This window comes from Amblyomma mixtum, chromosome 6 (assembly GCF_055824585.1).
Source record: "Amblyomma mixtum isolate Tamu chromosome 6, ASM5582458v1, whole genome shotgun sequence".
NCBI classification, from domain to species: Eukaryota; Metazoa; Arthropoda; class Arachnida; order Ixodida; family Ixodidae; genus Amblyomma; species Amblyomma mixtum.
In genome coordinates this window covers 40601402-40613470 of record NC_143017.1, presented here as the reverse complement: position 1 = coordinate 40613470, position 12069 = coordinate 40601402, and positions in this window count along the sequence as shown.

Here is a 12069-nt window from a genome sequence, read left to right as displayed (position 1 = left end):
CAGAAGATGTCCTACTTTGTCGTCCTCGGTCATATTAGCGTTCGCTGTTTTGCATAACTTAAGTATTTCTTCTATATAGGTCGTGCAAGTTTCGCCCGGCAACTGAGCCCTGTGTGCCAGCGTTTGTTCGGCCCGCTTGTGGCGCGCGAGGCAATCGCCAAAACACTGTCGCAGTTCGGTTACGAAGCGGTCCCAGGTGGTGAGGGAGTCCTCGTGGTTCTCAAACCACACCAAAGCTGTATGGGTCAGGAAGAAAACCACCTTGGCAAGCTGAGTGGCGGCGTCCCAGCGGTTATAGCGGCCCACCCTTTTATAATGGGTCAGCCATTCCTCCCCGTCCTCGCCTGCTGCTCCGGCGAACCTGCGAGGCTCCCGATAGTGCTGCGTTGAACCGGTCGTTGTGGCCACACGCTGGTCTGCAACTTGGAACGCAGCGTCACTTCGTGCTGCGGATGGCTCTTCGGGAGACTGCATGGTTTCGGTCAGCGGTTCCAGGCCGGCAAGGCGACGACGCCGGCGGGGCTCCAGTTGTTGCTGCGCCGTTTTGTTGCTAAGATCGTTACCCAGCACCTCCATCACAATGTTACGGCTATAATCTTTACAGCCGGGGTGTTCTAGCTGGTTCAACAGGCCAGCGGCGAGAGGTTGGATCGGCGAGCGGGAAACAGCGTCCAACGGGGCACAACACTCTCAACCTCTTCTACTTTTGTTCTCCGGCCTTGCCCTTCCTGCGTTTCTCCAATCCCGTAACAATATGACCGTGGAGAGCCGCACTTTTATGCGAGGAATTTTATTTACCAATCTTGCCTTGTTGAAAAATTGCGAGGAAGGCATCTGTTCCAAAACTTCACTGTTGAAAAATAATTGCCGCGCTTCTCAGGGATTCTCTAATTGCTGAAAAGCGTAACCTTATACACCTCAGCCTGAGAACGTGCATTGGGACGTCGTTTATTATGCGTAATTATTTCGGAATTTGCATACGAAGCCAATAGTTTCCTATCAGACGGATATCCGAGTGACGTAGCAGTTGAATGCTAAGCCATCAGATTTCATACGCGGCCACTGCACGTCTCAAGAGACACCTGTGCCCTGCCCTCCAGCTCCCTAAATATGGGAGCTGTACACAGCTGGCGCTATTCGTCAGCCGGTGGCCAAGTTGGGCTTCCACAGACAACGGCAGCACTCTTTTGAGTATGCTGCCTGCCAATCGCTTCGAGCTGCTCTTATCAACTCTGATATGTCATGGTTGCTTTAGCACATGTTTACAGCTAAATATACGTGCAAGTTGGCTTGGTGTTAGATAAAGAAAAACAAAATTTGGCCTGATATTTACTACTGATGGCGTAAAAACTTCAACACGACATAAGTAAATAGAATGCTCACGCAAAAAATACAGTCCTTTGAAACTAGAGTTAGAATGTGGGTACCTTTTTCAGGAGCCCCTCAGTTTGCACTAATCGGTGCGATAACTAGGCTCAGTGTGCGACGACATGTAATAGGACGGCGGCCCAATAATGCTGCTTATGCAGACGGTGATTCCTGTCAAGTATATATAAGACGATCATATGGGAAGGCCGAAGATTGGTATGGTTTAGAGATTATTAATATTCTTACAAATTTTCAGAGCGCACTTACGCTACACCTTAAGTGTATGATGCGGACGTTTAATGGGTTTAGTCAATCTCTGCTTTACTTTCATAAGCTCTGGGTGTCCTCGTACAACTCCTGGCGCTAGGGTGCAGGGGTTAATCGGTGCGCCACTGACCGGCGGTCGCAGACGCTGCCGTAAGTTATGCCTTTGTGACCCAGGTTGCCCTTGCCGAGCAGCCTCCTCCGAAGTGTCATGAATTTAACCGTGTACAGTGGGCGACGCGGTCACCGTCATGTGTCTAACATTTATGCGCCACAATTTTGTGCGATCAAGGCGGCCTATCTGACTTTTAGGTTGCTTGTCTGGGGTTGTTTGTGGATATTTTTTGCTCCCGCACCAAGGAGCTGGCAGAGTACTTTTGCGACATGAGCTTCCTAATTTGCTGACCTCAAATTCATTGCGCTATGCACAAAAGAAGTGGGTGGGGTCCACAGAAGGAAATAGAATCCTCGCAAACTATTTTATTACAAGAACGACGAGGTCACGAGGTGCTAAAGTATGAAAGCTCGAAAAAGGGTAGACAGGTTAAAAGTCGCAGCTATCTGAACTGGTAATTATAAGAATGGTTTGGTTTTGTTTATATTGGTTTACCGTACTAAAGCGACTCAGGCTATTATCGACGCCGTATTGAAGGGCGCCGGAAGTTTGGACCACCTGGGAGTCTTTAACGTGCACTGACATCGCACAGTAAACAAGCCTCTTGAATTTCGCCTCCATCAAAATTCGAAGAATGGAAATGATGTAAACATATCATCGAGATGATCGATTAGTCGCTAAAGCGAGGGACATCAGAGGCCACTCGAACTACTAATCTAATCAAGGCATCCATGGCATATGCTGGTAAGAATGGGCTTAGATTGGGAAGAATGAACTGGGATGATGCATGCTATAATGTCGGCCACTCGATCTAAGCGCGGCATACCACTACCGCTGTTGAAAAGCATCTGGAATGAGTAAGCATGGAAGTCCAAATCTAGAACATCGGTTAAATGTAAGGTCACCTTGAGTGAGGGTGGATGAAAGTTAAGTGCTCATTTGTGAACTGCTCTCTCCAATACTATTGCCCTCATATGCAATTTGTCTATAAGACAGCAAGCGGTGGTGCTTTCTTTCTCGCCCTTAAAATGTCCGCCACCGCTTAGACACGGACGAAATTATTGGAATGCTGTAATTTCCTCAGCGACCTGGGGATAAGCGTGCAGGGATGGGCACCATGTTGAGGTAATTGACTTTGGCATGGTTCATTTTTTGTTGATTACGTTTAGGATGTGCACTTCTTTTATGGCATCAAAAAATTAATCGGCATCATAACTTTTCCTACCATTTGCAATGTACCTCTCAAGTAGATTCGACTGTATCCCCAATTATTCTGTCTGGGCAAGGACTAGTTTTTGTGCAGTGGCTTCTTTCTATTTCAAATTTTCCATATCCTGGTTTTGGCAAGTTCCGGTTTAAACAACCTCTCCAATTTCCCAATTACATTTCCTGTAATGGAATATTTGTGACTTTGGCCGTCGCTCGACGACTTCAAAAGGCAAGCTCTTATCAAGCTCTTGTATTCATTAGAACACTTCCGTTGCTTTGTCTAATTTCAGAGCGAACTACGTTTGCGATGCCTGATGTTACGATATATTGCATCTTGAAAAAGCTACTGCGGTATACTGAAGCGGAAATCTTGATCTTCTATCCCAAATCTGCTACACTGTGCCTTAAATGCCAAAGTGATAGCTCATATGTATCGATTTTACTTGTGTACACCAAAAATTAAGAAAATCGCCCTCTCAAAGCAGTTTTGCGCTGGGCACGAATAACTCTCCACATGACCCTTTTCCGTGCAGCCCATTTATTTCCTCAGAATAAGAGTATCGGTAATGGCGATAAAATTCTCTGCAGATGAGTGCAGTAAGGCGATTATTTAGCATCAAGATCGAGGCCGCGTGCATCATGTTGCTCTCCACGTACAATATGTTGATTTCATTTATATTCTTTTACCTTTATCTTAACAAATCTGAGAGAAAAAATTCAGCAGTTAATTCAGCACGCACTTTAATTATCAGACAGTACGCACCAAATCGACGTTCCATCTCACCTTTTTCAATTGGGGTATTATATTACCATGGAGAGCCGTACTTTTATGCGAGGAATTTTTTTGACCAATCTGCCCTTGTTGATTCATTGCGAGGAAGGCATCTCTTCCAAAACTGCACTGTTGAAAAATAATTGCCGTGGTTCTCAGGGATTCTCTAAGTGCTGAGGGCGTAATCTTATGCCCTTCAGCCTGAGAACGTACATGGGGACGTCGATTTATGCGTAATTCTTTCGGAATTTACATAACCAGCCAATAGTTTCCTATCGGACGGATATCCGAGTGACGTAGCATTTGAATGCTAAGCCATCAGATTTCATACGCGGCCACTGCACGTCCCAAGAGACACATGTGTTACCTGCCCTCTAGCTCCCTAAATACCGGAGCTGTACACAGCTGGCGCATTTCGTCAGCCGGTGGCCAACCTGGGCTGCCACAGACAACGGCAGCACTCTTTTGAGTATGCTGCCTGCCATTCGCTTCGAGCTGCTCTTAACAACTCTGATAAGTCATGGCTGCTTTAGCACATGTTTATAGCTAAATATACGTGCAAGTTGGCCTGGTGTTAGATAAAGAAAAGACAAAATTTGGCCTGATATTTACTACTCATGGCGTAAATACTTCAACGTGACATAAGGAAATAGAATTCTCGCACAAAAAATGCAGTCCTTTGAAGCTAGTGTTAGAAGGTGGGCACCTTTTTCCAAGAGCCCCTCAGTTTGCACTACTCGGTTCGATAACTAGGCTCAGTGTGCGACGATATGAAATAGGACGGCGGTCAAATAATGCTGCTTATGCAGACGTTGATTCCTGTCAAGTATATATAATGCCAACTTATGCGAAGGTCGAAGATTGGTATGGTTAAGAGAGAATTATTATTCTTACAAAGTTTCAGAGCAGGCTTACGCTACAAATTAAGTGTACGATACTGACATTAAATGGGATTAATCCAATATAAGCATATTTTGTCAATCTCTGCTTTACTTTCATAAGCTCCGGATGTAATCGTACAACTCCTGACGCTATGGTGCAGCGGTTAATCGGTGCGCCACAGACCTGCGGCGGCAGGCGCTGCCGTAAGGTATGCTTTTGTGACCCAGGTTGCTCTTGCCGAACAGCCTCCTGCGAAGTGTCATGAATTTAACCGTGACAAGTGGGCGAAGCGGTCACCGTCATGTGGCCAACATTTATGCGCCATACTTGTGTGCGATCTAGGCGGCCTACCTGACTCCTAGGTTGCTCTTCTGGGGGTGTTTGTTGATATTTATTGCTCCCGCACCAAGGAGGGGGCACAGTACTTTTGCGGCATGAGCTGCCTAATTTGCTCACCTCAAATTCATTGCGCTATGCACAACAGAAGTGGGTGGGGTCCACAGAAGGAAATAGAATCCTGGCAAACTATTTCATTGCAAGAACGACGAGGTCATGATGTGCTAAAGTATGAAAGTTCGAAAAAGGGTATATAGGTTAAAATTCGCAACTATCTCAACTGGTAATCAGAAGAATGGTTTGCTTTTGTTTATTGTGGTTTACCGTCCCAAAGTGACTCAGGCTATGAGAGACGACGTAGTGAAGGGCTCCGGAAGTTTCGACCACCTGTGGTTCTTTAACGCGCACTGACATTGCACAGTAAACAGGCCTCTTGAATTTCGCCTAAATCAAAATTCGAAGAATGGAAATGATGTAAACATATCATCGAGATGATCGATAAGTCTCTAAAGCGAGGGACATCAGAGATCACTCCAACTACTAATCTAATCGAGGCATCCGCGGCATATGCTGGTAAGAATGGGCTTAGATGGGAAAGAAGGAATTGGGATGATGCATGCTATAATGTCGGCCACTTCATCTAAGCTTGACATACCAGTACCTCTGTTGAAAAGCATCTGGAAAGAGTAAGCATGCAAAGGCTCTGGTTTGTTTTCGAAATCCGCACAAAAAGGTCACATTAAAGGAATCTGTTATTGTGCACGGTACTTTCTGCCCTAGGTGTCAATGTGTTTCACTGCCCTTGTCTGAAAGAGTCAAATATCTAGGTATTCATCTCGACGCCAACATGTCTTGGTCTTTTCATGTTGAGCATCTCATCAAACGACTCCGTGTAACTTCTATGTATCTTTACAGAATGAAATTCAATACTTCTGTTAGGTTGCGTCAGCTTGTGTTTAAGGCTATAGGAGAGTCTATATTAAGGTATGGTGTCACTGTTTATGGCTCATGTGCGTTGTCTAGAAGGAGCCAAATCGATAGATTACTACACAGAATTTCCGCAAACATTTTGTATGGCACGTCTAAGGAGACCTTAGATAGTGCTGAAAGAATGATTGCAGCTGATGTGTACTTCATTCAAGATTTATTTACACATGTAGTAATTAGTAGAAACTACTTTTCTAATAACTTTAAGCTTCCTGTGAACAAACCTAAAATACTAAGAAAAGTAGAGTCGTTTAAGGTTCCCAAGATATATACACACTATGGAAAAAGGTGCCGAATGTTCTACATCCCATTCCTTTTTAACCAGCTTCCAACAAAAATACTATCATTGCAGACTATCAAAGAGGTCAAATCACAAGTAAAATCCTGGCTAGTTACGTCTAGAACCTTTAAAACGGTACACTGACATAATGGCTCGAAACACTTTGAAGGTCTTGTTGATATGTGTTACGAAGCACGGTTGCTTTTTTGTTGTTGTTGTTGTTGTTGCATCCTCATAATCTATGTATTTAACCTACTTTTTCAGTGTGTACAAGTGTGATTGTTGTTCCTATCAATATATGTTTTTTTTTTCTTTTTTTTTCTCTCTTTTATATTGCAAACCATGTAATTTTGTCTGTACTGAGTCTGCACTTTGTTTGATTGCCGTGGCCCGCCCACAAGCGCCCTGTCTTGCGCTTCCGCGGGCACACATACTTCCATGTGTAAATATGACAAAATAAATATGTATGTATGTATGTATGTATGTCGAAATCTAGAACATCGGTTCAATTTGAAGGTCACCTTGATTGAGGGTGGATGAATGTTAAGTGTTCTTTTGTGAACAACGTTTCCAATAATATTGCTCTTACATGCAATTTTTCTATAAAATTAGCAGGCGTGGTGCTTTCTTTCTCGCCCTTAACCGTCCACCGGCGCATACATAAGTAAAATTACTGGACTGCTGTAATTTCCTCAGCGAGTTGGAGATAAGCATGCAGCGATCGACGCCGTGTGGGGGTAAATGGCTTTGGCATAGCTAATTTTTTGTCGATTACGTTTAGTATGTGCACTTTTTTGTGGCATCAAAAATTAATCGGCATTATAAATTTTTGTACCATTTGCAATGGACCTCTCAAGTAGATTTTACTGTAACCCCAATTATTCTATCTGGGCAAGAACTAGTTTTTTGTACTGGCTACATTGTATTTCAAATTTTTCATATCCTGCTAGATTGCCTTGCTGCGGCTTAAACGAGCTCTCCATTTTTCTAATTACGTTTCCTGTAATAGAATTTTTGTAATTTTGGGCGTCGCTCGAAGGCTACCACAGGCAATCTGTTATAAAGCTCTTGTATTCATTAGAACACTTTCACTGCTTTGTCTAATTTCTGGGCGGACTACCTTTGCGATTCCTGATGATACACTTTATTGCAAGTGTAAAAAGCTACTCCAATATACTGAAGAGGAAATCTTGATCCTCTACCCCAAATCCGCTAAACTGTGCCTTAAATTCCAAAGTGATAGCTCATATGAGCTATCACTATATATGCACCGTCTTTACTTGAGTGCACTGAAAATTTAGAAAAGTGTCCACTCAAAGCAGTATTGCGCTGGGCACGAACAACTCTCCACATGACCCTTTTCCGTGCAGCCCATTTATTTCCTCAGAATGCGAGGATCAGAAATTGCGATAAAATACTGTCCAGATGAAGGCAGAAATGCGATTCTTTATTTAGCATCACGATCGAGGGCGCGTACATCATGTTGCTCTCAACCTACAATATGTTGATTTCATTTATATTATTTTACCTTTATCTCAACAGATGTGACCAAAAGAATTCACGCACATATTCAGTATGGCAAATTAAATATCAGACCGTAAGCACCAAATCGACGTTCCATCTCACCTTTTTGCATTGGGGTAAAATATGACCATGCAGAGCCGTGCTTTTTTGCGAGGAATTTTATTTACCTATCTGGACTTGTTGAATTATTGCGAGGAAGGCATCTCTTCCAAAACTGCACTGTTGAAAAATAATTGCCGTGGTTCTCAGGGATTCTCTAAGTGCTGAGGGCGTAACCGTATACACCACAGCCTGAGAACGTGCATTTGGACGTCGATTTATGCGTAGTTCTTTCGGAATTTACATAAGCAGCCAATAGTTTCCTATCAGACGGATATCTGAGTGACGTAGCAGTTGAATGCTAAGCCATCAGATTTCATACGCGGCCACTACACGTCTCAAGAGACACCTGTGCCCTGCCCTCCAGCTCCCTAAATACCGGAGCTGTACACAGCTGGCGCTATTCGTGAGCCTGTGGCCAAGCTGGGGTTTCACAGACAACGGCAACACTCTTGAGTAGGCTGCCTGCCATTCGCTTCGAGCTGCTCATAAAAACTCTCAAACGTCATGGTTGCTTTAGCACATGTTTGCAGCTAAATATACGTGCAAGTTGGCTTGGTGTTCACAAAAGAGGACATAAAGAAAAGACAAAATTTGCCTGATATTTACTACTGATGGCGTAAATAATTCGACGCGACATAGGTAAATGGAATCCTCACACAAAGAATGTAGTCCTTTGAAACTTGTGTTAGAACGCGGGTACCTTTTTTCAGGAGCCCCTTAGTTTACGCTACTCCGTGCCATAACTAGGCTCAATGTGCGACGAGAGTAAATAGGACGACAGCCAAATAACGCTGCTTACGCAGACATTGATTATTGTCAAGTATATATGAGACGATCATATGGGAAGACTAAAGATTGGTATGCTTAAATTATTATTATTATTCTTAAAAATTTTCAGAGGGCACTTATGCTACACCGTGAACAGAGATACACCACTGCCTTTTTTGTACTACTCGTGTCTTTATTTTTTCACTGCGGGCATGTAGAATCATTTAATTTTTCTGCCGGTCCTGCCATCCCTGTTTGCCGGACAACGGCAGAGGCATTTGCGGGGAGTGTACAGGCATAGTTTGCGTTTTTTCCTGCTGTGCATTCTGCATCAGAGCACAGATGTGCGCCACTTCAACCGCGGCATTTTGGTGTAGCTCTTTACGGATGTTGAATTGCGTCCTACTTGCGGACACTCACCTTTCTAGTAGTTGGTTTTGGCTTGTGTGCAAATTGCGATGCTCCTCCTGAATACGGTATTGGGCGGGAAAATGTCGTTCAGAAAGAAAAATTATGCAGGTTCTGGTACGAGCTGGTCTGTGTTTGTGCAGTCTTTCGCGGGGACCCTCAGATAAATCTCTGTATTAATATTCTGTGACTGTGTATAAGAAACTTCTTAAAACAAGCAGTGCTTTTTTTTGGCTGAAACAATGAATGCTGCCACATTGTTGCAGTTTTCATTTTCTTCAGTTGAATCGTAATATGAGCCTAAAAAAATGAAGTCAAAGCACTGGAATAAGTGGCAGTCAAATGTAGACCTTCCAAAATTATCGCCTTTCCGTAACCAAGCCCCTGTACTTCTGCGTATGCCGCACCTAATCGTATTCTGACGCGTCGCAAACTGGAGTCGCGCGAAATCGTGAAGGATTCCCGTGTCTTGCGCAATGACTGATGCTCTGCGTATCCATAAACACGAAGAAGCAGCGACTGTTGCGTCTTTCTGTAGCCCAAGGCACCAAAAAAGGAGACAGCTACTAATGCTGTCGCGGCTTTCGAGGTGTCTCGCCTGCACCTAGTAACGACGCTGGGGTCCGCAAAAGCGCCATAAGTCTTTCCAGACTACGCGGTCGATCAGCAGCAGCGTAAGCGTATAACAGCTACTCATTAAGCAGACTTTTTTTCGCTCCTACAAGGAAAGGAACAAGAAGGCGCGCTGCAAATCACATGCTCTCAGGGACATACAGCCCACGCACGAGAGTCCTACCATTTATCTGGAGCCAAACTGCAGGACCCTATTAAAGCCACACCGTGGTGCCATGTATTTAGTGCAGGCGTTCGTAGAAGTAGCGCATAGTGCAAGTTCCCTCACTAGCTCACTGACCGCAAACGCTTACCTGGAAGTTTCATGAATACAATGAGAAGCAAAGAGATAACCAAAATGCTGTGAAGCGGTGATAAAACGCGGAAGTATTTGTTTGTCTAGTGGCATTAGTTTGGCATGCACGTGGTAGAAGCCTCCAAAGCTGGTGTGTTAATACGTGAAGGACGACAGGACGTGGAAAGATAGTCACGGAGGTAAGCAGCACTTCTTGTTATGATAGGTGGACCTGAGCTGCACTCTAACTCGATCGAAATTGGAATTTTCACCGGAACAGCGCGCACTAAGACACGGACACGAAGGGAGACACGACACACACGAGCGCTGACTTTCAACTGGTGTTTATTGTTTGGAACGAGACATATATACAGCTCCAACAACACAAGGAAAACAACCATCCATTCATAGATTTATAGTCAATTCATGCATGTCGCACTTAACAAGGACGATAACAACATTATCATTTTCCCTTCGCTAAAAATATCAATTCTTTAGAACCGACCGATAAAGAGGGGCTGCTGACGCATACGTCTTTAGACCAGGCGATGTGAGCTGCTTCGATTATTTCGCGTGTTAATTGGTCACTGTGTTTACTTAAAATTTGTGTGCGAGTGATGTCAGGGTGGCAAGTTTTGCTTTCATAGTCTCTACAATGGATCCCGAGATGCCTTTTACTGTGTTATGAACGTTATTATTGTGCTACTTCAGGCGTTCATTGAGGCATCTCCCCGTCTGACCCACGTACAGCTTGCCGCATGACAAGGGAATGGCATACACTACACCTTCTTCACATGACACAAATCGATTTTCATGCTTGATGTGGCAATCTCTGGGAACGAAATCAGTGTTAACCACTGATTTCGAAGCCACTGTTTGGACCTCTTCCCACCGCAATCGCTACACTGCTCCGTCCCCGTCGCCAGCTCGTGCATCATGAATGCGCCTGAACAGGCAAGTACCTACAAATAGCATTCGCTTCCCCTCTCCTTTATAGCGGGCACATCAAATAGACTCCCCTCTATTAGACAACAAACACGACGTACTGCTTTTCGAAGTAACAGAAAAGCACTAACATGGCAGCTTCTTTTTCCTGTTAAAGATCAGCGCAGAACAATGATTTCTGTTGTGAGCTAGAAGAACAAGTTTTCCTTCTTTTTCTTTTCATTTCAATTGCGTTATCTTTAGCCGCTTAGGTAATTTGAACACAACCCATGATCGTTGATCAACCACCGCAAAAAGAGAATTAACTAGAGTAGAAAGCGGTCAGCCGTGAAGTTTCATTTTTGACAAAATGGGGACCACATTAATGTACAGTCTTCTAACAGGACCAATAAGGCATAAAGCTAGGCAAGTACCATTTGATATGAAGACTTAATAGGAGATACCAAAACAGAAAAAACCTCGTGACAACTTGGACCAAATTTTTTAATCGAGAAAAGAGAGAGAGGCACAAGCCTCAAAAATCTGAAAAGCTCTTTCGTATTGAGCATCAAGGAAAAAAACTAAAGGTTGCAAAGAAGAAAGGCCAAAACAGCTAAAACAACGCTTCCCTCCAAGCCGTCCTGGTTCTTATCCAGTCTGCAGTATTTTGGCCCTGATTGATCAAAGATCATGGAAGACCAACTTGCTCAACAGCAACTGTTGCTCAAATACACTATCCATACCAGATAATTACGGTGGTTGCACCTAAAGTAGTTCTATAGGTGCATGGCTTCTTTATTACCTCATTTATGCTGTTCAAAATGTACGTATTTGTATATAAACTCTTCTTCTATAATCATTAACGTTTCGTTTCTGCAGGTAACTCACGCAGTTTTTGCAGATAACTAATCCGCTTTTTTACTTAATGTGAAAAACATATTCCAAGGAGCAACAGACCATCATTGAACATTTGAAAAAGGAGAGATGCAAGCTGTCTGACTTCCACAAAAGGCTGCTGAATGCTTTTGAACATAACACTATAAACAATAACAATGCGGTCCGATGGATTAAGAAGTTAAAGGAAAGGGTACCAGTGTTGAAGGCATATCATTGAGTAGAAGGGCATCAACTGCGACCGCTGACATGAGTCATCTTGGGGTAGACAAGTTGACGGCCGCCCAAATGCGCCATTTGGGCTGGAGAATAGATTGATTAGTATATTT